Source organism: Gallus gallus, chromosome 3, assembly GCF_016699485.2.
Source record: "Gallus gallus isolate bGalGal1 chromosome 3, bGalGal1.mat.broiler.GRCg7b, whole genome shotgun sequence".
Lineage (NCBI taxonomy): Eukaryota > Metazoa > Chordata > Aves > Galliformes > Phasianidae > Gallus > Gallus gallus.
Window position 1 is genome coordinate 71,466,700 of NC_052534.1, and position 26,873 is coordinate 71,493,572.

At 42.5% G+C, this 26,873-nt stretch overlaps 1 long non-coding RNA gene across 1 annotated transcript in view; it reads right to left on the minus strand.

Moving 5' to 3' along the window:
- Positions 1-8,669: 8,669 nt before the first annotated feature.
- LOC112532202 overlaps positions 8,670-26,873 on the minus strand; it is a 38,798-nt gene continuing 20,594 nt past the window's right edge. Inside the window, exons 3-5 of the long non-coding RNA XR_003074636.2 lie at positions 17,422-17,504; positions 10,774-11,121; positions 8,670-9,044 (exon numbers count right to left, since the gene is read on the minus strand). This is a non-coding gene — a long non-coding RNA (uncharacterized LOC112532202). The remainder of the gene's footprint in view (positions 9,045-10,773; positions 11,122-17,421; positions 17,505-26,873) is intronic.

Below are 26,873 nucleotides of genomic sequence, written 5' to 3' on the forward strand. Positions count from 1 at the left end.
CGTAGTGATAAAGCTATTTCAACACAAAAAGGCAACTTAAAGCGACATAAACACTCACTGTTCATCTACACTAATGGTTACATGACTTGATTTAGCATCACCTAGCAAAACATACACCACCTGGGGGACCTTGCTCTGCACCTTGCGCAGGCAAAACTCCCATGAGACTTTTTCATCAGCTGTGCAATGCTAAGGCTTTGGAAACTTCACCAGTCGATAGCCTAATATGAATCAATGTAACTAGTAGCATTAGAGTCATATTACAAACAAATCATTTTCTTACCATAGCAGAAAAATTTTTCCATCAGAACATTAGAGGATACTGCAGTGAAAAATAATTTTATATGAAGTTCTTTCAAATGGTTATCATCCGTATATGGAGCTACTTAGGGTTTTCTGAGAGTAGTTTGAAGTTCTTTTTATTGATTTGATGCATTTTAACGTATTCTCATGACCATTCAAAGCACATTGTTAAACACTGTGTATTTACCTTTTTGATGTGTAAAGACAGTGATATAATTAATATTTAGCCTGTGTAACTCCAGTAGCAATCCCCCCCTTCCTCATTAACATCGTATACACGGCAGCTGGGAGCACGGTCTTCTTCCTTCACTCCTGGAAAGAAATATTGCAGCCAAAGAGGGTTCAGCAAAAGGGATGAGGGAGGTGGTAGGCGTCAGCCACCTTGGAGAAAGGCACTTAAAAATATATTTTGCATTCCAGATGAATCTTAGTTTCACAGTTATTAACTTAGCAGGAAACTTGATTCTGGAAGGTAGGGAAAATATGTATAGAATGGGGTAAAAGACAGCGGGAAAGGTGGCAGAAGAGTAAGAAGCTTTTTGCCAGGATAATGATGGATGTGAAATGGATGAGGTGAAGGGAGACACCAAACTGACAGCAAAGCAAAGCAGGGATGGATCCAGAATCCTGTGGGTGCGCAGTGAGCTTTGTCTGGGCCTGAACATGTGGTACCAAGAAGGGAACAGGGAAAGTTCCAGGGCATTTTTGTGCCAGTGGGACCGGCTGGGACACTGAGTCTTACATCCCTGTAGCACCTTCAGCTTTTAGTTCCCTCTGAAAAGAAGTGATGAAGTGGGCCAAAATATTAACAGAGAAAATAGAGATTTCAGTGCATTTGTCAGGATAAAGCTATTAGCGGGACTGGAACTATGATGGAAGCTCAAGTCTTTGGCTAATAATGGCTGATGATAATATTATTAATAAGGACATTTCACACTTCATTTTTATTTCAGATTATATTGTTAAATATTTAAAATGGACTTTAAAATATGACTATTATTAGGACTTATCTGATGTTATGTTAGATTGCCAAGTCCTTTGCATAGGTTACATACATATAGGAGCTGTGGCTTGCAGTCCATCAAATTTCCTCTATGGAATTCAGCATTCAAATTACAGGTTACTAAGATTTGAAGTAGCATGTTTGCAATGAAGAGTAGGTAAAAACTGTTGTTTGGGATGACATACAGCTTTTATGAAGAGGGGAAGACATTCACTATTCTATGTTATGATTTTACTACCAGGGTACTGGTGAGCTGGGGTGCCTCTGGTTTCTGCCGGGGCTTATTTCTCCTCTGCAGACCAAGAGATCTCCTACCTGGCATGCTACCCAGCAAAGTGCAAAGTGCTTTGGCATGGGGTGAGTCCCCACAACCAAATTGTACAAGGGCTTTGCTGAATTGAAGTTTTAACCTTGCCAGAGGTGACATGCATTGCATGGTGAATTGATTCCCTCCCCTGTCTGCAGTTGTATGAATGCATTTGTAAAAAGGAGGAGCAGGTGAGGACTGGGCATGCTGCCCCAGAAGCTGTGCTGAGCCTGTAAGGTGCTGTGGGGGGGCTACAGGTCTGGTCTGTGAAGCTATGGAAAGAGATGCAAAGAGGCAGTGGGACTGATCACCCGGGGATTCTCAGCTCATCCTTGCTGCAGTCACAAGAGAGCTTTGCACTACTTGTGTTCGTGGCTTGGGAGACTGCTTGAATTTGAGGTAGCAGGCCCAGCTACTGTGATCTGGCTGGAGTGGGCCTTTGCACAGCCTGTCAGGATCAAAGGGGTGACCAGCTGCTGTGGCTTTGACAAGCTAAATTCGAACTCAGCATCTCTGCAGTAGAGTCACTGCTGCTTGTCTTGCAGCCAACCCGAGAGGGGCAGATGGAGGGCACGTGTCTTGCTGGAGGTCAGACAGTAAGTCAATAGCTTCACCAAGCTGAGATATCTGGACCTTTTATTTTCCCAGAGCCATATGCTCCTCTTTTTTACATCTCCTTGGGGTGGCAGATGGATAGAAGCCACATCCTTTCATGGCAATGGTGACTGGCGACCCGGTAAATGCCACTGCAGTGTCCTGGAGGGTGCTCTAGAGACAGGTCTCAGGAAGGTGACAGTCATTGGAAACATCTATTCAGCTCCTCTTCCAGCCCTGCTTGCACTGCTTAGCCTATTGCAGTGCAAACTGCCGTATTTTGTATGGTGAGCTTTTCTGGAAGGATAGCATATATCCATGCTATGGTAAAACTAGCGGGTGCAAGCCCTGCTTCTGGAGACCCTGGAGAATGTGCAGAGGGGTAATGAGATTTTATGCTGTTGGATACACAAGTCTCCCAAATGTCTCCATGGACACAGACTCTGCTGCAGGCAAGGGACAGGATAGGTAGCTGCCCAGGGAGGAGCCTTTGGGGAGTGCCCCTGCCTGTCTGGGGAGAGGGCTTTTCTATGTGAACCAAAACGTTTTGCCTCAGTGGGCCCTGGAGACACCTGAGCTGGCCTGGAGGGAGGGCAGGGGACATGTGTCAGGTTCCTGCCAATTGCAGAGCACCAGCAGGGGCTTGGTGCCGTGACATAATGGGGTGCTGTACCTGTGATGGAGCAGGAGCTCTCTTGCCTCCTGAAAACTAACAGCGGCTTTGCCTGGGAGAGTAGTATTTTATAGCAGGCACGTCAAGTTGCTGTCCTGATTATACAGCTGCTAGCCTAGTTCTGGGAAACGAGCACATGAAAATGAGTGCAGAAAATGAGCCTTCTAATAAGGCTCAAAGACTTTGAACTTCCCCTATTGTCACCGTAGGTCTTCCCCTACTTGCTTAGCTGAGGCAGAACTATTCAGCTACAATCAAATAATGCAAATGACCTGAAGAAAATTCATCCTAGAGACACTTGCTGGATACACTGCTAATATGGTTTCTTCTCTTTCACTATTCAACCAGAATCTAGGATGACCTTTCCAATGAAACATAAAACCTACAATGTGCACCCTTACTAATGTATTCTAATGCAATTAGTTCATACAAAAGGCTTGTTAAATTTGCAGTATCTGCTTTCACCTTTACAATAATTGCTAGTGATCCCAAACCATAAGTGTGTGTCATTCTGCAGGGCTCCTGAACTGTAAATAAAATGGAAAGTTTATTTGATATCTCTCCTGCCTGTCTCCTCAACAGCCTTGCTTTGCTCACAGAGGTGTTTGCAGGAAGCATCTCAGAGGCTTAAATCTGGCTCGGGAGAGAGGGTTAAAAGAAAGGATATAAACTGCAGGGAGGCGTTACAGCAGGATTGATACTGCTAGTCTGCATCTTTGTGCTTTTTGCAGGGCAAGAGAGGGAACACAAAGGTTAATGAGAAATACAGAGGTTTACTACATTGCCAAGTAGTGGGTCCGTTTTTCTGAGGAAATAAAAGAGTGCGCTGCTCCTTTGTGTGTGTGTGTGTGTGTGTGTGTGTGCTTATTGTGCTGCAATGCCTTTAAATAGTTTTGTCACACAGAGAAGGCCAATTGTTATCCCCTTCCATCTCTAGAACCTTGCAGGGAAGTTGCCATCCCAAATAAATGCTCCCTGTGCCACTAAGCCGCCTCATGACTGAGCTCTAAGGGCTTCTGGAGAGTTTGGTGGGTGGGATGGTGCCCTGAGCATCACCTGGTGCTTCAGGAAGGCTTGCAACAGAAGCAGTGGCCCACACATGAGTGAGGTGGTTGAAAGCCAGTGAGTGATTGTGCTCCACAATTTCCCTTGTTGGTGCATGTTCCCCAAAGTGCCAAAGAGCGAAACTTGTATGAACTTGCACTTTTGCTCTGAATTGTCACTATTATATGTATTGCTGCCATCATTTTGGTAAGCTGTACTTACCCTGAAAATAATTTTACTACAAGCAGAGGGTGCCCATGAAGTATTGAAACAGTGCTGTATTTCCATTCCTCTTGTCTGGCATGTACATGACATGAGATTTCCTAAGGAACCGAAATGAGGGCAGGGAGCAGTCATTCTTTCAATCTAATGGCTTCGTGTGCTCATGTGGGTTGGAGCCACAATGTCCCAACCATCTTCTGTGAGACTGAATGAGAACATCTGCAAGCCTGGTTGGGAAGCCCTTTGGTCCTTTTTGGATCTGGGATACTCGTAATCAGGTGCCCAACTCCAAGAGAGGACTCCCACAAGGTATAAAGGCCACACAGAAGGATGCATGCCCTACTGTTGGTTCCCTTCTGTTTCTTAGAAAACTCCTTAAGTTTAAGCAGGACGATGGAGTGCTTGGTATCCCCACAAATGCATCTGTAGAACGATTCACTCTTAAGTCTCAAAAGAAATTGAGTGCTGAGCAAGGAGCCAAGCTGAAATGCTGTCGGACTGAATCAAGTGCTTTTGTCTGTGCTGGATTTGTCCTGTTGCAGTTGTGTTGGGAGAGCAGCTGGCTCACTGTACTTGGTATGCAAATCTTGCCCCTTTCCTTTGGGTTCTAGTAGGTTTGGTTGAAGAACCAGCAGATTACAGCTGATATCAGGGTATACACGGGTTTCACGTCTCATTTATCTGCATAGGTTTCCAGTTACAGAGAAATAAATGAATCCAGTGAACATTCAAAGAAGAGTTCATCCTTCTTTGTTATGAGCTCCTTACTATTCACGTTCTTGTGTGTCCTGTGTTTTTTGATACAAAGCCTTCTTCCCATTGTCTAAACAGGGAAGTGTCAACATTTATTTCTTTTTTAACAACGGTATTTAACTGTAGGCAGTTCCTAATTACCTACTGCTAGTTTAAAATGGGAAAATGAAGCCCTTGCTTTGACAAACTGCCTGCTGAAGCCAAGAGGAAATGCTGCTGTACAAGAACTGTGACCAGCAGATAGATGATAAGCCTTAAGTGTAGTATCTGCAGTGGCTGCCTTTAAAATCACTCCTCAAATATGTTGTCAAAAACAGCAGTAACACCAAAATATTTGCCTTGGCTTTCTTTGGTTGTTCCTATAAAAAGGTAGGGAAGATTGGGTTTTTGGCAGGTATAAACGGGTGAAGTCATCAGTGCAGCTACACAGCTGGGGATCCGGTCCCCTGGTGTCTCATGAGGAAGAAATTAACTCTTCTTATCCCCTGAGGCAGGCCAAGCACTGTCTGTTGCTGCAGCCCATTGCTTTGTCGAGCTGTGCTCGTGTCTCCGGCTCTGCTTTCCCAAAAGGTGTGTGTGTGCCTGCACTGCTGGTGGGAACTGCGTGCTCATCCTGGAGTCTGAGCTTCTCTGCTTGGCCCAGTGATCAGCTCATCCGAATCTAGAGCCGAAGCACTAGCCAAGGTGCAAGCCACGCGGGAATTAGAGCTAAATTCGACCCAGAGCTCTCAGGACTGTGCTGATCGAGAAAGCATCTTTCTTCCTGATCTGCAGGAAGGCTTTCCTCGCGATGCTTCCCGTGCAGCACCGGTGGAGTCGGGAGTGCTGTCTATCAGGCAATGAGGGACGCGGCGATCTTGCAGGAGGGATGTGATTAGAGAGGACCCCAGGGGAGGGCGATTCCCACAGGGAGTGCGCACCGCTGGAGCAGCACACGCTGCCGGTGTGCCTGGGCTGGCATCACCACAGACGCTCCCCACCAGTGGATGTTGCTGCAGGCACATCGGAATCTCTTAATGTAGTGAAGAAGAAAGGAGGAAGAGGACAGCAGGGAAGAGAAATCAGGGGAAAAATGTATAAAAAATTCACTACATAAATTAGCTGCGCTTCTTGCAGCAAAACTAACAGTTTCTTTTGAATGCGAATTCTGTTGCTTCTCTTAACTAAATGCCTAAAGGAATTGTATCACATAATATACAAGGGTAATTATTAAAAATGCATAAATAGTCTTGTAGGTACAAAAAGTTGCAACTTGTCTCCAGCAAAACATTAAAAGGTTTGCATATGTCAATGAATTACAGGCTGTTTGCTTTTAATCGCTGCTATTTTGGGAGTTCCTGTAAGGATGTTTTTAGAAGAAACACATTGGGTAATTGGAGGAGGCCGCCCCATTGTAATGGGCAGTTGAAACCCAAAGGAGGCCCAGCGAGGATTATTCAGGGTGTCTAACGGTTTTGGCCCTGGCTTTGGGTGTTAAGTATCGGCTAACATGTTTATGCCTGGCCTTCAGATGTCCAAACACAAAGGCTCTTTTCTTCTGCTTCTGGCAAGAATCCAGGCCAATCTTAGAATATTTGCCCATCCTCCTCTGCTGTATCCGACCCATCATTGAGGACAGTGTTTCTCTTGGAGTTTCATCTGAAAAACACTACAGCAGAGGAATGCTCACTGACCCAGAAGCCCAGTGACAAGAAGAGGGAATTATATGTGTATGAATGTCTGCCTTTGGGAAAAAAAAGTGCACAGAAAGAGAACTACAACAAATCCAAAGTTTCTTTCCAAGTTGAAACACCTGATTTTTTTTAAGAATCAGATTTGATGGAAATTGCCTGGATACATTTTTTTTTTTTTTAAAGATGAAATATTGTATTAAGACAGCTTGATTGCTATTACAGCTACAGGATTCAAGAAATATAACATGCACCTTTTTGTTCAAGAGTACGGGCATCGGTTCAGATTGATACGTGGAGATTATCCTGAGCTAGAATAATGTATTTATGACTAGGGTCAAAGGGATTACCCACATGAATAAGACCTAGCTCAGGCTAGATCAGGCTCCAGTGCTTACAGACAGGAATGAATAATGTGATATGGAAAAAAGACTTTGTTTTTTTTTTTTTTTTTCAAGCCTATATTTCTGTTTCTGTTCTTAAAGATACGAAGAACATTTTATGCGGCCCTTAATACTGGTCAGTATTTTCGTTTTGCTTCTATATTTTAACCCCAGCACTACAGTTCCAGCTGGTGGAAACAGAAACGAATGCTTCTTGCAACCAGATAGAGGCCAGCCCATGCTCCTAAGGCCTAAGAATTGCCAGTGTGAACATTGCAGAATCAGTCCCAGTGTTTTGTGAGCTGACTGCTCCAATGTTTATATTAGAAAAGATCAGACAGAGAAAACATGCATTCAGCTAAAGCCTCTTATTTCTCCATTTCCATAGATATGTGCAGTATCTGTATCATATCTTTTCCGTTTAAAGTCTGCTGTGCTACAATGAATGGTGGTAACAATACAATAAATGCATTTCACTGACTAAAAAGAAGGGAAAAAAGCGAAAGGTAAAGTCTTAATCATTGGCTTTTGTATTCATGCTTTGTTTCAATAAGTGCAATTCAAGTGCTTGCAAAAAACATTTGGTTACTGAGAGTACTTGCATGCTGTCATGTTTTCTTTCTAGTTAATGCATTTGTTTTTATGACTCATGAAAGAACCCTGGGTGTTTTGATATTCATACAACTATGTCTCTCCTGAAAGAACCTCTCCTCTCCTCAGTCCAGACCTCTGGCCAACACAACCAGCTGTTTTTGGCAAGGAAGAACAACAGGAGCAAAGTTGACTGTCGGAGAGGAGCTGGAAGACAGATATCTCTGACTACACAGGTAGTATTTTCTGCTATGCTGTGGCTGATGATTTGTTAGGAGGACCATCACTGTAACACCCTTACACAACTCACTCCTTCTTCCTCTGCTTCAAGAAGCGAAGGCAAAAGCTCCAATGGATTTCAAGAGGAGCAGGATTGGGCCCTTAGGCTGTACATAAGTGTCTGTGTTGGAAAAGAGAATGTACAATGTTGGATGCTTCTTATAATATAAGATTAGATCAAATCCTTTCAGTGCCCTGAAGCTTTATACCTTAATGCTGGGCTACCTGTGGCAGATAGCAAGCGAATGCCTGTCAGCATGGATCATCCTCTCAGTGTTCACTAAAAATGTACAATTCTCATTTTGCAGCATTTGAGATCTTTTAAAAAATGGAGTCTGGTGGGAATAGAATGCAGCATCAAGACAAGTAGCTTCAATTTTTACCTGATCATTGGCACATTCCAGGTATTTTCTTCATAGTGATGCCTGACAAGCAATCAATGGGCATCCAGACAATCAGTTAGTTGAAAGTAGTCTTCTCATCAAGGTGAATGTAAATTGTATGTAGCTTATCTGAGGGAATGGTTTGCCAGGCAAAGAAACTGCTGTTTTCAACAAAGGCAAAAATACACAGATGTTTATCATGTGAAATAATTCCTCCTCTTCCATCTGTAATACGCCCATGAAGGAATCGTTCTGGCTGGAGTGTGACCTTGCCTTGTGTGTGCTCAGTGGCCTTTGTGCCTCGTGCTGTCCTGCCTGGATGCCCCCAGCAGTCCTTTTTCTCCCAGCAGAGGGCAAATCTCACAGGTGTTGGGCTGAGGTTATGGGGCTGAAGCTTGAGGACCTCTGGCTTTCTGGTCTATGTTTTTTGTAGAGTTGCACGGAAATGAAATGGGACAGAACATCCCACACTTTTGTAACTGGAATTTTGAGCCAAGGTTTTTATTTTTTTATTTTTTAATTAAAAGCTCCTTTTAACATAAGTAATACACAATAAGTTGGTGAATACCAATTAAAATCATATTTCACAAAATTAGACTTTCAGTCGCCTGTTCTATTGAATATCAGTCAGTAATAAGGTTTCCTCATTTCCCTGAGCATGTAATTTTTCCCTTGAATTCTTGAGTCACTGCTTTGATCACTCCTTGATTGCTTAAAGGCTGTGAGTCAGTAATATTTCCCAGTTCCGTTGTCACATCAAAGATCTTTGAGGGGCTTTCTCCAACAGAAGGCAGCCAAGGTTCCTGGTTGACATAGTTCATCACCATGCTGAAGCTACGCTGCACAAATGAAAATAGGGAATAATGCATCACCTTTAGCCATTCGTGTAATCATTTGAATAATATGTATCACCTTCTTAAATGGGCCAGCTGCTACACAGCACTTTTTTTTTTTTGCTTGAATTTTTACACTTGAAAATGCGGAGGGCAAACATTAAACAGGAAAGGTGATTTTATCCAGACATGCTGATGAATGAAAGCAAAGGCAGTTGCTTTCTTCTGTGTGCAGATTTTTGCAGTTGCTTTATTCTGGCATTACGAGATGAGCAATTCTGGCACTCAAAAACCTCATGTTTTTACAGAAGCATCGTTTATTGTGATAATATGCAAAGTATGGCAAAAATACTGAATAATATAAATAATTTGCACAGGGTAGAGACTTGTGGTTGTGTACGGGAGGTTGCTCTCTTAAAATGAGCAATTCGCATCACACAGAGGCAGTTTGGATCACCTTAAATTGCTGACGTGCCTCACCACGATGAGTCTGATCTTTGCTGGGTTTTGGTTCTGGCTCCTCTGTGGGAAAACTCAGGCAGACTTCCAGAGGAGCTTTGGGTTTACAAAGACTTCCAAGAGTAAATTGAGGGCTACGTTATGGTCCTGACTGGCTAGTCCTGTTCAACATCGACCATCCCTTGTGGTTAAATTTGTGCCAAAGGAAAAATGCCCTGTGGAGAGGGACCTAGGGCTGGAAGGGGATTTATTTGGCTTGTGGGAGGAGGGAAAGCCTGCCGTTTCCCACTGCTCCTGTGGGGCTGCCCCCTGGTGCATCTGGGCTTTCATATTTAGACAGGAAACCCTGCCGTGCTAAAAGAGGGGCATCAGGCCCAAGCCCATCTGGACCATCTTTGTAGTTCTCTTTGCTCAGAGAGTCTGGGTGTCTATGAAAAACCCTCTGGGATTCCTGGGCAGACTCCCACAGAGGGTGAAGTGCCTGGGGAAACGGACACTGCTTTTGGGAAAGAGTTTGAACAGGCATTACCTGAAAGCAAAAAGCTGTCTCTGAATGTGAATGGGAAATTTTAGCCTTGGAACAAGCGGCAAATTTAACCTCTTTGGGAGCTACAGTTATTCCCACTGCTAACTTCACCGCTGTCTTTCTTGGAGCAAATAAATCACAATGGGAAGGCATTTAAAGGGACACTGACACTTTATAGGTCGTATGCTGCAAACAAACAAAAGCCTTTACCCGTGTTACAAAGCCCACCTTAACGTTATTAAAAGTGAAAGAATTTTTAAAAATCCAATTTACTTGTCACTCTTTCTGCTTTGTTTACTGGTTGTGTTTTCTCACCGTGGACAATAGAAATCAATGAAGTCAGATTTGCCTGTATTTGAGTCACTTCCACTTTTAAGTTTTCACGTTTAGGGCGGAAAGTTCAGGGGAATGGTTATTTCATTCATTCGAATACGACTGTTTTCTCTTGCAATTAAAAAAATCAATGACGACATTTCTATTCAGATGTAGGTTTTATAAAGGTCTGCTTCTGTGAAATTTAAACTTTGGACCAAACTTGGCATCATCCTTTTAAAGATGCAGCTAAGTAAAACCTAGTGGTAATAAAAATAATACTTTTCTTTATGATGGTAGATGGGAGACCAGTTACGCAGCACGAGTCCATTTGTATAGATATTGCATAAATAGTAGATAAAACACAGTCACAGACTCCGAAACAAGGCGTAGATACATCCCTAACGAGAGCAAGGATAATGAGATACTGATACTCACTGGTATGAACCATGATTTCAGCAACCCAAGAAACCCCACTTCTTGTAGATAACATGGCAAAGGCTGTTCTACAGGGGAATATGAAATCAGATAAAGCAGTAACTTTGCAGATAATTACATGAGATTCTCATAAGCACAAGGGGCAGCTTTTGATCAAAGGATATAAATCTGGGTGAATCTAAATGTGTTTTTTCCTGCGCTGGAGTTTCCAATTCTGTGTTACTGCAGGAGGACTCTATTTAGGTCCCCATAATGGTATGCAAAACTTGCAAAATGTATCCCAGATGGGGCTTGCTCTCCAGGTAAGACTTCCTTCTTGCTCCAGCAGGACTGAAATTCCAGGAGTTGCTGAAAGAGTGAAACAGAATAGTAAATGCTATGGGCACACTGAAAAGTAGCCTTCTGCCATCACTGACCTCAGAAAGGATTTCAAGATGGGGCCTCAAGCCTCCATTTACTGAACAAGTCTCCATTTACTTCAGAGTAGTGTACACCAATGAGAAACGGTCAATAAATTCTAAATTTTAATCAAAATACTTAATTTAAATAATGGAGAAATGTGCTTTATTTAAAAATGTACAGTCAGCTTGAAGAATTTGCAGTCTGAAGTATGCTTTTGTTCATAACAGTATAGTGGAAATTTCACTGATACTAAGGAATAAACCTGTAGTTTACTAATAACTGAACCAACCATCTGGAGTGCCCCTGTACTCTCCAAAGACACCCACTTCTTCCCTGCTGAAGGGTGAGAAACCATTGCATACAGCAATCTCTGCTCTACATGACTAGGCCACCAGTAGGCTGACCATTCACGGATATGGACTCCTTGTTTATAGTGTGGCCTTCTGGTCACTGCTCCCCCTGAGGAACTCACATTCTCACTGGCAGCACTTAACTGCTACACATCCCTGCAGCATATAATTCATTTCTCCTCCTTAACATGAAGCTGAAGTAGGAGAAAAATGGCATACGCTTTCTGGACATTTCTAAATCTCCTGCTGCCACAAAACTGTGGGCAGGGTGGCAGTAGCTGAGACTCTCACCTGAGATCAGATTGCTCCCATTTGAGCTGCAGATTGCTCTGAGGACCCAGAGGGGCCAGATCTCTCTAGTGGTACAGGTATCATGGACAGGAAGCTCCTGGACAGTGAATCCTCTTGTACTGGCTGCCAGGACTTGTTTTGGAAGGGGGGAAAGGTGGAGGATAAAAGAAGACCTTGTAGAAAGTTCCAGTCTCTATTCATTCGTAAGACTTGTGTTAAAAATGATCTCATGTATTTTATGGTGTGGCAAGCAGAGTAGAAGAATGTGGTCGTGTGGCCAAGGTAAAGTGTTTCAGTGATGGGCTAGGGACACTTGAATCACACAGTGGCTTATTTTGACGTTCTCTCCTGTTCCTAATGGCATGGTGATCAGGAAGGCTCTCTCCCAGTGGCATGGAAATGCTGAAGCGTTAGTATGGATAACACAGCTGCACTCTGACATTTGTGCAGTTCTCCTCTTTGCTGAAGGAGGGCCCACATCTTGGCCCTCCAAACCATCTCATCCGTGTCTGCCTGTCTGTCCTAGATTTAATATATGATACTAAAAGCCCTCAGGAGCCAACATTCCCAGAGAATGAAACACTTCATACTAATGCAGTCTTCTTCAATCAATTCTAGAAATGTTTTAAAAATACCTTTATTTCCTTAAAATAATCTGTAGGTATTAAATATCTTCCTGTTCCAACATTGCTACTATATGCATTTACTACCAAGCTTAGAGTGATTGACGATACTCCTCTTTGGTCGAACCATTCAGAGACTGCTCCATTCTCCTGTTTTCACCACATAGCAGAAGTTTTCTTTGTCTTTCCTACACATCCTGAAGGTGAATGAGTACCACCTGGATTACCCAGTTTCTCAGCTCAGCTTCCAACCAAACCTCTCACCAGGAAAAAAGCTCAAGGGATCTTGCAGTCAGTTCCAGGCCCCGAGGCAGGAGATGATCATTTCCTTGGCTTCTTACGAATATGGAGGTCTCAAACATTTATCAACATGAGAATTTTTTGGATAGAGAAAATAAAGCTTTTGGCCCTGACATATCTCCAGATGCTCAGTCCTTGGGGACATTTCCAAATCCTTCATATTAAACTTTTTCCCACTGTGGCACTGCAGAGATACGTATTTGAGTGGAACTGAGTAGAAATTGCAATGTTTCACTCCTGCAATGAAAGCTCTCTTGACGGTCAGCTCCTGGCTCTTTGTCTGCTTTTTGGAGAGGCCCTACGCTCTTGTGTGGACATAAGAGACTTCAGTTGAAACCCAGGTCTCCCCTTTGCCTCTCCCCCCTCTTCCTGAGACTTAAGAGGAAATCGAATGCTGCAATATAAGCATGAGGGTTACACTTGTATTTAGTTCAATGGCCTCTTCTTTCTAACAGTTTACTTTGTCTCTTCTAATTCAAGCATGTCAGTAGCAAGTATCATATCTGTGACATCGATAATAAAAATCCCATTGTAAATGCTGGGGTGTCATTTTCCATTCTGCCTAAACAATCCCGAGCTTTGTACTTTCTGGAGTGGCCTCTGTCTTTCACGTGTGACATTTGCAAATGGGGATCCGCATGTGTAAACTGCACGGCTAACCATCTCATTTCCATACATACAAGTTAGCATAAGACCACTCTGTCAGTGGCAGATGGAACTACGGCTATCATGTTTACCACAACTTCTGTTCTCCTTGGCCAGGGTGCCATCCTGGTGATGAAGCAGAAGAGCACAAAGTAATTCAATAATGTACAGTGGATCTTCATGCTCTGTGTTGTGTTAAGAAGGTAAATGGGAAAACCATCCACAACATTGTGTGCTTTGACTCTTACTTGCTTTTCTTGAGATGTTTTGGGACAGGGTGCCAAAGCAAGTTGATACCTGATCTCTTTGGAAAGCAGCTGGTGAGGGAGCTTCCAACACTCTGGAGTAGCTGGTCTTTTCTCAGAGCCATGGAAGATGCAGCTCCCAGGTGGGCAGAGCAGGTTTCGAGCAAGCCAGGACTTCTTCTGGATCATCACTGGTCCTCCTTCTGTGGCTTTGCCAGTGTTGCAACAGCAGTGAGGAGGAACTGTACTCTTTTCGTAGAAGTGATTTGTTGTCAGAAAATGTGGCTCTTGGAAAGGCTTACTTTATGGAGTAGAGGGTGAGAATTACCTATTTTTGTGGTCTGATTCCTCAGAATTATACCACCATTTATATACTGTTATAAAATCTCAACAATTTTAAATATGTACCAACATATACAAAAGTAGTTAAAAAAGAACAATTACAGGACCATTTGGCATGGCCATAGCATCTGTGAAAAAGACATCTTTTATGTGTAACACAATTTGTTCAGAATTAATGAAAATATCCAGGGCTGGTTTTATGAAGTAATTTGTCACATTAAACCAAAAAACCTAAGGTTATGTTGGACATGAAAAGAAACTCCCTGTGGGTCAAAGCAATTAAACACCGGAGCAGCCCATCAACCCAGAGGTCACTGAGGCCTCATCTAATGAGAACGTTCAAACAGAAGGAAATCCTGCAATCGTCTCTACTCATTTCTTCGCCAGGTTAAATACCCATTTGAAATCCTGGTGCAATGCAGCCAATGGAAAAATTCCCAAGGGCTTTATTGGGACTGCATTTTTCCTGGAGTTTAATAAAACCTTTGTAACTTAAGTAGAACTGAAATAATTGTGAATTTGCATCTTCCTTGAATTTCTGTATATCAAAAAACCTGCAAGGAACCTAGCGGTAGCATCTCCAGTAGCCTCGTCTTTCCTCCTAATATTAACAGCTAGTATTTGACTGTTGTTAACAAATTCCTATTTCACTGTTTCTGAGGGAATTTGTGTGTTCACAGTCTAAAAAGATCTACTGCAGAAAGCGATTTTAGAATAGTACAGTCCAAAAGAAAGAGAATGATTATAGAGATCTGGCAAGACTTCAGCATACTTTCAGTATTCAATCATATCTTTTCACAGTCTGGAAATCTCAGTAATAAAAGGGACTCATCACTAACAACCTGAAAATTTGTGTGCTGCCCTAACCTTCTAGAAGTAGATTTCATAAGAATTAGAAATACCCCTCTTTTAAAACTGATTTAGAAAAATGCCAGGTAAGCACTCAAAGGTTTGTGAAAAGAGCTATGTGGGTCAAGTGCTACAAATTTCTTGTGAGCTCCAAATGGACAGAGCAGTTTCTTGCCATTTATTTCCTTCTACGCTTTGCTGCTTTGGAGTTTTCATTAACATTGTTCCCTTTCGTTTTTCATTTGTTTTTTATTTTTTTTTGGGGGGGGAAAGGGGTTGTGGAGGGGATTGAGTGGGGTGGTGCACATATTTGGTAAGTGTGGTAAAATTCTAGTTTGCTTGGAAATTATGCTCTGCAGCTTATAATTTCCATAGGAATTTTCCTGCTGTAGAACAGGTACTTTAATTAAAAATCCCGAGAAGAAAAGAAATAGAATCAATGTCTTTATGAAAGACTGAAATATTTAAGGCAATTTTTATATTAGATGACAGGAAAAAAAGTAAAAATATGTGTTTGAAACTATGTACTACCATCTGCCCATGTGTTGATGTCCACGCAGAGATGAGGGGTAGAACCAGTGAAATAGGTTGGAGCTCAGTATGCAGTGATGAAACACATGATATAGCTTATCATTTGGAGCAGGCTAAGTCTTCATCCCACTAGATTAAGAACAGGCTTTGTTTATCAGGCAAAATTTGGTATTTTGTGCTTTTTAGCCAAGTGGGATGTAATGCATTCCTGTTTTCTGCACTTGAGTGCTCATCAACATTTAAATCATATTGAATAATAATGGCATTCTGTAGCGTGGAGATGATGTTGCAAGTAAAGATTTCACTAGTAATCACTGAGGCTGATGTTTTATCAGCAATCACCAGATAAGAATGGGAAGTGGCTGAAAATACAATCCATAATGATTCATCCAATACCTCACTAATTTTCCCATGCAAATAATGATATCGTTGCTCTAACCACATTGCTCTAACCACTTCATTCATGTCTTGCTTTTCTTCAATGGCTGTTGAGCTTAAGGGTTCATTTGAATGTTCTTTCTTAAGCAGAAATACAGATACCTGGAGCCGGCAGTAATGATGGAGCTGAGTTAAACGTTTTACCATTCTTCCTATGTGAAAATGCACTTGAAATAGTACTCACACTTACCAGAAACAGGGGAGCAAGTGTTGGGTGTTCTGAAATTTAATGATGATATGGAAAATATTTAGGAGTGGAAAAATTCAAGATCTGTATTCTACATTTCTCCTGGTGCCAGGAGCTCCATAGAAAACCAGCTTCAAATGCAGGTGACATCCACCACCCTCTCAAAACCAGCGCCCAGTAGCTAAGTGCTCTACTGATGTCATCCTCTGTCCATTTTCTTAAAGGAATCAGGCTATAAACATGACAGTCATTAATACTGCAATGCATAAAACAGATAATTGGCTTTTTTTTTTCTTTTCTTCTGGAGATGTTTATGTCCTGCCAGTGCTTTTACATGACATGAGCATACGGTCCAGACAGGTTTGAAGGAGTGCTTGTGGGGGAAAGAAGAAGATGAGGCAATTCCTAAGAATTCTTCAGGTATTTAGGTTCAAAGCAGGTGCTTAATGTGTTTTCTGGGTTTATGGGTTTCCTGAGGCTCATGAAGCCCCAGATCACTCTTGATCCACAAGTTTTTCTCCTTTACCTCTTTCAAATCTTTCCTTCAGAATTTCCTTTCTAAGACTGTAAAGTCATGCAAACCGAAAGGGTAAAGTTTAAACAAACACAGCGGCACTTGATTGAAACCTGGTCTGGATTTCTCACCTGTGTGACTTGTGTTTCTCTGGAAAGGACAGGAAAAAAAAAGATAGTAGCCAGTGAAGCTGAGCGGTACCCCTGCTTTGCTGCTATTTACAACCCTGTATTTGATGTTTCCTCATCTGCTGTGGTCAACCAAGGTAGCACCAGCTTTGATGGGAGCATAAATTGGAAGTTGGAGGCTCTGAGAGAACTTCTGTGTGAACGAGAGAGGAGGAGATGCTTTGTGAACTCAGTATAAGCAATGCAGTGTGAGGGGGAAAGAGTGAGGCAATAGGAAACATCATATTCTGGCTTTTATTTTTAGTGGATGGTTATGGAAAGGCCTGTGATTTTTAACAACTTCCTACCACACCAAGATAGCCCAGTTTGTCTCTGCTCCTGTGCTTTTTTCTGCTTGGTATATAAAGTCCTGTGTAAAGGGTATTGAATTTAACATGCACTTGTAAGCAGGGCTAATAACGATCTTGAAACCAGGCAGAACATGAGCACAATCCATGCTTCAAATAGTGACAGACACAAGGGAGTGATGGGCACCAAACTCTGCAGGAGGAGTGGAGGAACCTTCCTGCTTTTTGATATTCTCCCTCTCCAAGCAGTAAGTGGAAGAATAATAATGGGCTTTTGTACGAAGCATGGGACTACTAATAGATGCTTGTCTTGCTGACATTCCTTTATTGAAATTATTACTTGTTCCATTTCACATAGAAGCAAGTTTAAAAAAAGCCTGAAATATTATTGCTATATTGAAACCAGAAATCTATGCAGCACCGGGACAAAGACAAAAATCTAACCCAAATACTTACCTACAAGTTGGAGGGCAGGACTAAATCGTCTGTTTCAGCAGATACAGCAGATGAAAGTGATCTTTTAAGAAGAGGCTGACTTTCTGTTGACAGAGATGGACACAGACATTGAATGATCTCAGGGCCAAAACCACAAGAAGAATGTAGCTAGATCAGCAAAATGTCATGGTTAATAGTATCAAAAGCAACCAAAATAATTAAAAAGCAATAGGTCAGCCACATTGCCACACTGATGACTGTAATAAATAATTAAAAATTCAAAACAATGCAGCCTCAGTATTATGGAAATCAAACTGGACTTTAGGGAAATTTTTTGTGACTAGATGGCCAGACATACGATTATGCTCCCCTTCATCCCCCCTTGCAATCCTTTCCAAGGTCTTGGGAATGGGAGGAGAAAGAGAAGGTGATAACTCAGGATGCCTGGGAGACAACGGTAACTTACTTACACTAACTGAATAATAGCAGCACAGAGAAAGCAAAGTCACAAACAAGAGGTAGGATTATCCATGTTGAAAATAAAGAATGAAACACTCAGAGACACTGATTGTACTTGGAGGTATTTTGGGTCTGGATCATGCAATGCTTCTGCATGAGCTTAATTTACTTCTCTTAGCTCTGAAAATGTCAATGGAGTGACTCCAGCTCATCAGATTATCTGTCTCCTTAGATTTGTGCAGTATCAGGGTGAATCTGACCAATACAAGTTGAAATAATCAGCTAAGAGATGATCAGAGAAGATAGATGGGATATACAAATAATTAAAAGGTGACATAAAAAAGCAGCAAAATTTTCTGCAGAAGTTTCAAAAAGGAGTTTTGCTGAGAGATCAAGAGCTCTTGAATTATCTGAAACAATTTAATAGGGTTTGAAGGCTAGCTGGTCTGCTTTCCTAAAGTGACAATGTCAAATAGTTTGAGTACTCTGGCATCTAATTATATTATATACAACAAAGCTGTAATTTATGTTTGGTTTATTTTCTCTTATTCAGTTCTGTAAATACAGAAATAAGAGTATCCCATGAAAGTGAAATACTAAGCCACTGACATCAACGATAGTGTTACCAAGGACTTGAACCATACCTGGTGCCTTTTATAGCACCAGAAAGAAAAAGTTATATTAGTCCAATTCCACTGACTAATCCATAAATACAATAAAAGAAAAAGAACATCAGCAAAGAAATGTAGAGCCCATATTAGCGTTATTATTTTAATTTAGTAGTAGATAAATTAATAAAAGACCTGGTGTGAGAGTGGTGATGTGGACAGCTCAGCCATACCCCAAGGGGATACTTACCTGATGCTGCTCCAGAGTGATCTTCCTGTAGCTATGATGCACAGGAAACATTTTTGGAAGTTTGAATTTTTTCATGGGATTGAAAAAAATCTCCTTTACACTAGTGAAAAGTCAGCTGGGTAGTTTAGCCCCCTAACATCTATGTAACAATACTTAGTTTTCCTTTTTGCCAAGGGCTGTGTTATCCACGTAGCAATTCTCTCTTATTCTTGGGGGGTTTAAGTAGCTTGAACTATTTTAGTGGACTTTGTTGTGTATTTTTCAAGTCTCCTCACATCCTTCCATATTTCTGCCATCTACTTTCTTGCTTTTTCTCTGTTGGCTTCGTATGAGCTGCTCTTCACTCTTGTAAAGAGTCTTTCTGGCTCAGATATTCCTTTCAGTGCTTGGACTCTTATCAGGCTGCCTCACTTCTTGCTCTGGCTTTTGTAGATCATCCCATCAACAGCTATGGCTCGGGAAATGGAGTCAGTCAATGTATTGCCTCTTTCTACCTATCCCTCCATTTATTTGGGGCATCCTGATGCTGGTAGGCCTGAACTGCCCTGCTCCTAGGCTTGTCCCACTCTTGGGGCTTGGGCTGCACCAACTTCTCTGCTGCCAATCACAACCAGCAGATAACAGTATCAGCATGGAGTCCCGGTGAGATAGAATAAGTGAATCATTAAGGTTGAAAAAGACTGCTAAGATTACCTAGTCCAACCCATTACAACCACGCCTAGTAAACCACATCCCTCAGCACCACATCACTCTTTTATTGAACACCTCCAGGGATGGTGACTCCACCACCTCCCTGGGCAGCCCATTCCAGTGCATCACTGCTCTTTCCGAGAAGAAGTTTTTCTTAATAACCAACCTGAACGTTCAATGAAAGGTATCTTGTAGCTGTGTATAAAGCATACAACAGGAAATTCATTGTATGATGCGCATCTGATTCACAATCCAAAAATACTGACCCTTACCTGACAAATTCTACTAGGTGCTTTGCTAGTGTGAAGTGCCTGGAGGCTATGACTCAGAGGAAGAAATTAGGTTTCCAGTGAGGGAGAAAAAAGAATATAGCATGCTCCTATGAGTTTCCCCAGCATGCAAATAAAGATTAGACATGACTGGGACATGATGGAGCCAAGGTGCAGAAGAGAAATATCGTCAGTAACAGCACCCTAGGAGCACAGAAACTGGATGCTCCTTCTTAGGCTTTGTGTCACCCCAGTTACAGGCCATGGCACAAGTAAATGCCAGCTACTCTAGTCAACCTGGTCTTGGGATACACGACACTGCTAATGCTTATTCTACCTCCTTGCTGCTGCCTTCCCAGCTCCTAGATCCCACAGGCAGCAGGAGTAGCTGTGTCCTATGGGTCAGAGCAGCTGCTGGGGTAAAGCACACAGTTATCAACAATGAGCAAGTATGGAAGAAAGCAAAAGATACATGTGGACATGTACCTGGGCTTCTTCAACTAGGACCGTCAAGGGAAAATATATCAAAATCCTTTCTGGTCTAGAAGGCACATTAATCAGTACTTTTCTTCACTTTTCTCTATGCATAAATCCAAAGAAACAATTTATCAGTATAATGGAGGAGTTGAAAAATCTCTTAAACAAAATCATGAGTTATAAAATTGTTAGCTTTGAATTAAAGTTTAAAGACAGTAGAGAGTGGAAAGATGTAAGACCAGATTTCATGTCTGCCGCAGAGGCATCCATTTCTGTAATTCCACAGTCAATTCATGCTTCCTGCTGAAGCCATCTTTAGTTAATAATCCGACGACTGATGGGCAGCTCAGTGGACTATTCTTACTGAGATCTTCTGTCTCAGCTATGAGATCCCCAAATGCATACTTGGCACTGAAGAGTCTGAGTCTGATGTCAGCAAATTTGTAATGATACCAAGACTCCTACAAAGATTTTGGGATGTTAATATAAACCTGTATGTCTCAGAGCTGTAAGAGACAGGAGTCAAATTAAACACAGTGGACCACGATCACTGCTAGTATCGATGATGGTATAAATGGCAGCTCAGATAAGGTCACGTGTTGGTATAATTGATGAAAAAGGTAAACATACTGATTCTGAGTTAGATAACCCTGTGAAGCTGAAACCAGCAGCTATCAGTGGAAGAGGACAACGCACACATAACAGCTAACCAAAGTATTCCCTTTGTCAAGATCTTTTCAACCTTCCCATGCCACCACTGATACATGAAGAGAGTACCTTCAAGTATAACATAAAAAAAAGCTGTAGCTGGATTTTCTGCTGCAAAGCAGAAAGAAAAAAATTCTAAAAAAATCCCCTAAAGAAAACAATCAAACAACAAAAAAGACAAAACAGAACAGTGAAGGAGTGGGACTGTTAGTGTTAAAACATCTGTTGTTCTGCACACATCCCTTTCTCCTCAAGCATTCTGTAAGATACTTATTTATCTAACTTTTTCCACTCTGACATCTATATAATGCCTTATCACTTATTGCTGTCTTATCAGTTTACAGCTGCTGTAGAAATTACACAGAACTTTAAATTTTTAGAGATTCAGCTGCTTAATTTTTTTCCTAGAAATTGATTCATACGAAAATATTGCCACACCTTTTCCCCTGTCTAAGCAATCTTATCCACAAATCAATGCAATCGCATTTTATTTAAAGCAAAATGATTGGCTGGGGCTTTGAATCAAGGAAAAATAGCAAGATAGGGAAAAACCTGATGTCTTGCCAATAAACATCAATTAATGTGAGAACAATACAAACAGAATCAGAAGAGTGGTACCACAGCTCCAATTTGTCCTGAAACGGGTATAGCAAGATACAGCCAACCTCAAAGCAAGTGGTTTCACACCTTTTTCCCCTGTGGTTTTCAGAAAAGGTACTTGCTGCAAGCAAAGCTAATAAGTTGCTCTGAGAGCACTGAGATTTACAACAATTGATTTTCTATTGCACTGTGTCTTCTGGCTGGATCCTCTGGTGTCTGCCAGGGCTTGAGTGCTGAGCAGAGTTTATGCAGGGGTTGGGGCAGCCCTCCCTCTGGGACAGCTCCTCTGGCACCTCATGGTGGGTTTGTGCACCTGTGGCCACCCTTCCAGCTAGGCACTCATCAGGTCTTTCTCTACCATTTGCCTTTCTTCATGAAACATTTAAGAACTGGGATGCCTTTGAGCATTACTATTGGGTTCAGCTGAAATTGCTAATGAGTTCAAAAGGAAGGTGAGGTTGAGGGGAGATGGGATGTGTGTCTTTTGTATACATGTGCACACACACATGCACTAGCATGTGATAAACCATTTTGACTGTGCAAGCCTTATTTTCTTAAGCATACAGATTCAGAAATTCCCACTGATATGTAGGATACCCACTCTAAGGTAGGAGTGTTGCCAGATATCACTGCTGACTCTGCTGGGTTGATGCTGGAATTACACTGGGAGTTATGCTAAATGCATTGAGTCTAGTCTTGCACAGGGTATCATCCATGTGGTGGATGCCCTGTCCCTGGAGACATTCAAGGTTGAGGTTGTACAGGGCTCTGAGCAACCTGATCTGGCTGCAGGCATCCCTGTTCATTGCAGGGGAGTTGGACTAGATGACCTTGCGCCTGGTATAAAAGAGTGTTCCAGTTGCAATTTTGATGTCACATTCCTTCCAGATGGCACCAGGACCAGGGAACAAAAAATTAATCTGGGTCAGCAGGCATAGAAAGCACGTGGCTCAACAGGTTAAGTAATAAGTGAATGCTACCTCTGCCAAGAGGGAGGTGGATGGGTAAGTGCTGTCCCCTTCTATGTTCCGGCAGTGACCAGGATTCCTTTCTCTGCCTACCCTCAGGATTCCTCAGGAAAGGGAAGAAAAGCAAATCCTTTCTCCCTGACCTGTGCTGGCAAGCTGCTGCTGAGAAGTGCATGTGTTTTTAAGACTCTTAATTTCATTGAGGAAAATACCCAGAATCCACATGATGAAAGTCACATGAATGAGAGGTGCCTGTACACCTGGGTGTATCCAACTGCAAAGATGAATTGAGATCCCTTTGCAAACGTCCTCCTGTTTCTTTGAGTGGAGTAAATAAGAAGGTGATGACAGCTAATAATACTTTTCCAACCTTGCCACCTGGGGATTTCAGCACATTTTGTGAACTCTCCTCACTTACCTTTCTTAAATCTCATCTCTGCAGATGTCAAGTCATATTTTTCTCATTTTGGAAGGGAAGGCACTATATTTTGATGAAGGATTTGGCCCAGATCATTCAGGAAACCTTTAGCAGGGACAGGAAGCAGAACAGTTTGATTAACTAATGCAGGCTTCCACATTTGCACCACAGTTTCCTTTTACTCCCAGTAACTTCACAGGAACCTATCTGAGACTGCTAAGATGTTTCCTTTCCTCCACAAGCAGGACACCATCCTGTTGGGCACAAAATAGTATGGGTCAACATGAACCCCATGGGAGGTGAGGAACGTGGCTTCTGGGGCACGGGGCTGCAGCTCACCATATGGCCAGCTCCTTGCACCGGGAGGCAGAATCAGTGTAGGGGGAAGAGTCCCTGGCAGTGAGCTGTGAGTGTGGAAGGAAGGGGGTAATTGCAGGGGATGTATTCCCAAACTGTCTTGGTATATCCAGCTGTAAAGGTGCAGCTTCATGAGGGAGCTGTGCCTGCTTATGGGAGAAATAGATCTGGACTAAAATACTAAATGGAGCAAGTCTTAGAGAGGCAGAAATCTACAGACAGAATTATGGATATTGCTGAATCCCCAATGTATTTTTAAACTTCATTTTAAAGGGAAAACAATGGAAAAAAAGCCTCAAAGGCACATATTTAAGTGTTAGTTTCACAGTAATACCTCCTCAGAGATCTGACTTTATCACTACTGAAAGGAGAAAGCAGAAAATGGAATTGTTTTTGTTGTTCTATCATGTTTGTGACATGACGAAAATGTGGAGTTCTTCTGCCTTTTGCTTTTCACCTTGTTGAACTGCTGTCAGACTTCTGTAAATCGTTTGCACCGTAAACAAGCTTTGTAAGTGAAAGGGCAAGTGCTGACAAAAGCCAAAGGCAGAAATTTTGAATTGCATCTTTTCTTACAGAGGCGACTGGCTTCAGTGTGGACCAGCTTCACCTGGATCTGGGAAGTAAAGCCAAGATTCGTTGAAGCCCACAGTATAATGAAGCTGAAGCAACAGTAAACAGCAGAAAGAGACTCTGAACGTGTTGGTCTGGGTTTTACACAAAGAATAAGATAACTATTAGTGAGGAGTTGGGTTTTGAGGAACAGCTATTGCCTTGTTTCACTGTGGCACTTCAGCCACAGAGGTGTGTCAGATGAGCTTCCAGAAAGGCAGACTCCCTTTGGACAGGAATGCTTCCTGGAAACTGCCTGCTACTGTGAGTCTGTGGCTGTTTCTAATCCCCGTGTAAGATCTGCAAGACTGGCTGCGTTTTGCTTGCATACTTGACTGTTGCAGTGTCAGTACCCAGCACAGCATGCAGTTCTGCTCTTTGGCAGGGAGCCAGTTCAGAAAGTCATGTTTTAGAGCGTGCAGTGGCAGTCTGGAATAACCTGGTACCTGCACAGAGATTGTACTAGTGAGAAGTGAAAGGCACAGTGAGGGAAGCCTGCTCCTAAGGTATCTTGTCAGCCCAGGATAGGGTGGGCTTTCTGGGCTGCGAGGGCACATTGTTGGCTCATATCCAGCTTGCCATCCATCAGTACCCCCCAGGTCCTTTTCATCAGGGCTGTGCTCTATCCTTCTAACTCCCAGCTTGTACTAATATCAGAGGTTGCCATGACTCAGAAGCACTTGGCATTGTTGTGTGAGGTTCACTACTCGAGCCTGTCTTGACTTGGGAAGTGGGACTACTTGACCAGGGAAGTGGGACCACACAAATAAATGTGTCTTTCGCTCTCCAAAGTTTGCATAATCACAGAATCATAGAATGGCCTGGGTTGAAAAGGACCACAATGATCATACAGTTTCAACCCCCCTGCTATGTACAGGGTCATCAACCACCAGACCAGGCTGCCCAGAGCCACATCCAGCCTGGCCTTGAATGCCTCCAGGGATGGGGCATCCACAACCTCCTTGGGCAACCTGTTCCAGTGTGACACCACACTCTGTGTGAAAAACTTCCTCCCACTATCTAACCTAAACCTCCCCTGTCTCAGTTTAAAACCATTCCCCCTTGTCCTATCACTATCCACCCTTGTAAAATATGCTCCTTTCAAATACTGGAAGGCCACAATAAGGTCTCCCTGGAGCCTTCTCTTCTCCAAGCTAAATATGCCCAGTTCCCCAAACCTTTCCTCATAGGAGAGGTGCTCCAGTCCTCTGATCATCCCAGTGGCCCTCCTCTGGACCTGCCCCAAGAGCTCCACATCCTTCCTGTACTGGGGGCCCCAGGCCTGGACACAGCACTCCAGATGGGTCCTCACAAGAGCAGAGTAGGGGAGCACAATCACCTCCCTCTTCCTGCTGGCCACTCCTCTTTTAATGCAGCCCAGAACACAGTTGGGCTTCTGGGATGGAAGTGCACACTGCTTGCTTATGTCCAGCTTCTTGTCTACCAGGACCCCCAAGTCCTTCTCTGCAGGGCTGCTCTCAATGGCGAAATGACTAAAACTCAGCCTCAGTTTTCCTCAGGCACTGGTATGCACTGGAAGAAGTAACGTACTGCTCTGTCCCAGCCTCGGCTGGCAGCGGTATTCCCAGCTCTAGCTGTGTGTGACAGTCGGGATGCTCTGCCATCACACAGGGACTAAGCACAGTGGTGGCAAGCACCACACAATAAATGTTTGTCATGATTCACAGCAACCTGGTATTCATTCACCTGCATAACATCAGCTACATCCAGTTTGTGCTCAGAGTGTCCTGTTTGCGAATGTGATACACCTGAAAGTTGGGGAGTGTTATTTAAGGAACTTGAGAGCCATCACTGATCCGATGTTTATGCATAAACTCAAACTCACTTGTGCTGGAGCCTGGCAAGTATAAGCAGTGGGTGTTTCACATGAATACCTGCAGACTAAGGCCAACTTGCAATCCCAAGTGAGACGATTGGTATCTTCATCTGCTCCTGGCACAGCAGCAATGGCTGCCCTTCTGACTTCAACACTTAGCTCTGCTTTGGTGGTTACATCTGAGGTGTCTTAGAAAGTCAACTGATGTTTTACTAATTAATTTTCTTTAACCTCTTTCTTTCTTTTTATTATTGTTCTTTCACTGTTGCTTCTGCAACTCTATAAGACTCATGCAATTGTAGTTTTAATACAGCAGTGAACTCTTAAGAATGTTATAACTTGGAAAAGGTAAAATAGACAATAAAAACCACAAAACCATAACTTGGTAAGAAAAAAAAATAAAAATAAAAAAGTAAAAAAAAAGGACATGAAGTCTATAGGTAGTATAAACCCCTAAACTTGCCCTGACACCTCAGCATGTTTTTGAATGCACCTGATTTGCAGTCAGCAATGATTAGCGCGAAAGACAGCACCCTGTACAGAATGGATGAACATAGAGTCGTCCAAAGCAGGTGTTCTTTTAGCTGTGATGGACTGAAAATATAGAGAATATTCAGGAGATATTAAACTTCATGCCTCATATGTTGTTTTGACACAGAGGAAAGAACAATAGAAAGGAAGGCTGCACGTCTCCCTACATGCTAGGAAGTTTCCAAACAATACTTCTGAAAGTACTGGGCAAAAAGACCTCTTCTTTCTTGAACAAACCCATTTTTCCTGTCTAATCTAAAAAAGTGAGTTAAGAAGTAGAGATCAGCTTTGTCTGACGAAGCTGATTAGAAGGCTATGCAATTAAAGGACATGCAGTTTATAGAATAAATAATTTTTCAGGAGCTGTTTGGGAAACACAGGTGGAAGAATGGTTGAAAATCTACCATTCCCCTCACAACCAGCAAGGCACCATGGTCTGGAGGAGGAGACATCACGTGCAGGAACAGAGAGAAGTATGACAAAGATCTGGTTTGCAAAAGAACATCTCTTCAAATCAGTGGAGAAGCTGACAAGGAAAGAAACCAGAAAGAGAGAAGAAAGGGACCTAAGGGTTTGTTTTCTTTAGATACATACATTTCTGCATCACTAAATGCAAGACAGTGTGATTTTGGATCACCTGATTATTTCATTCAAGATGGCTACCAAAGTGACATGAATCCCTCTCTGGA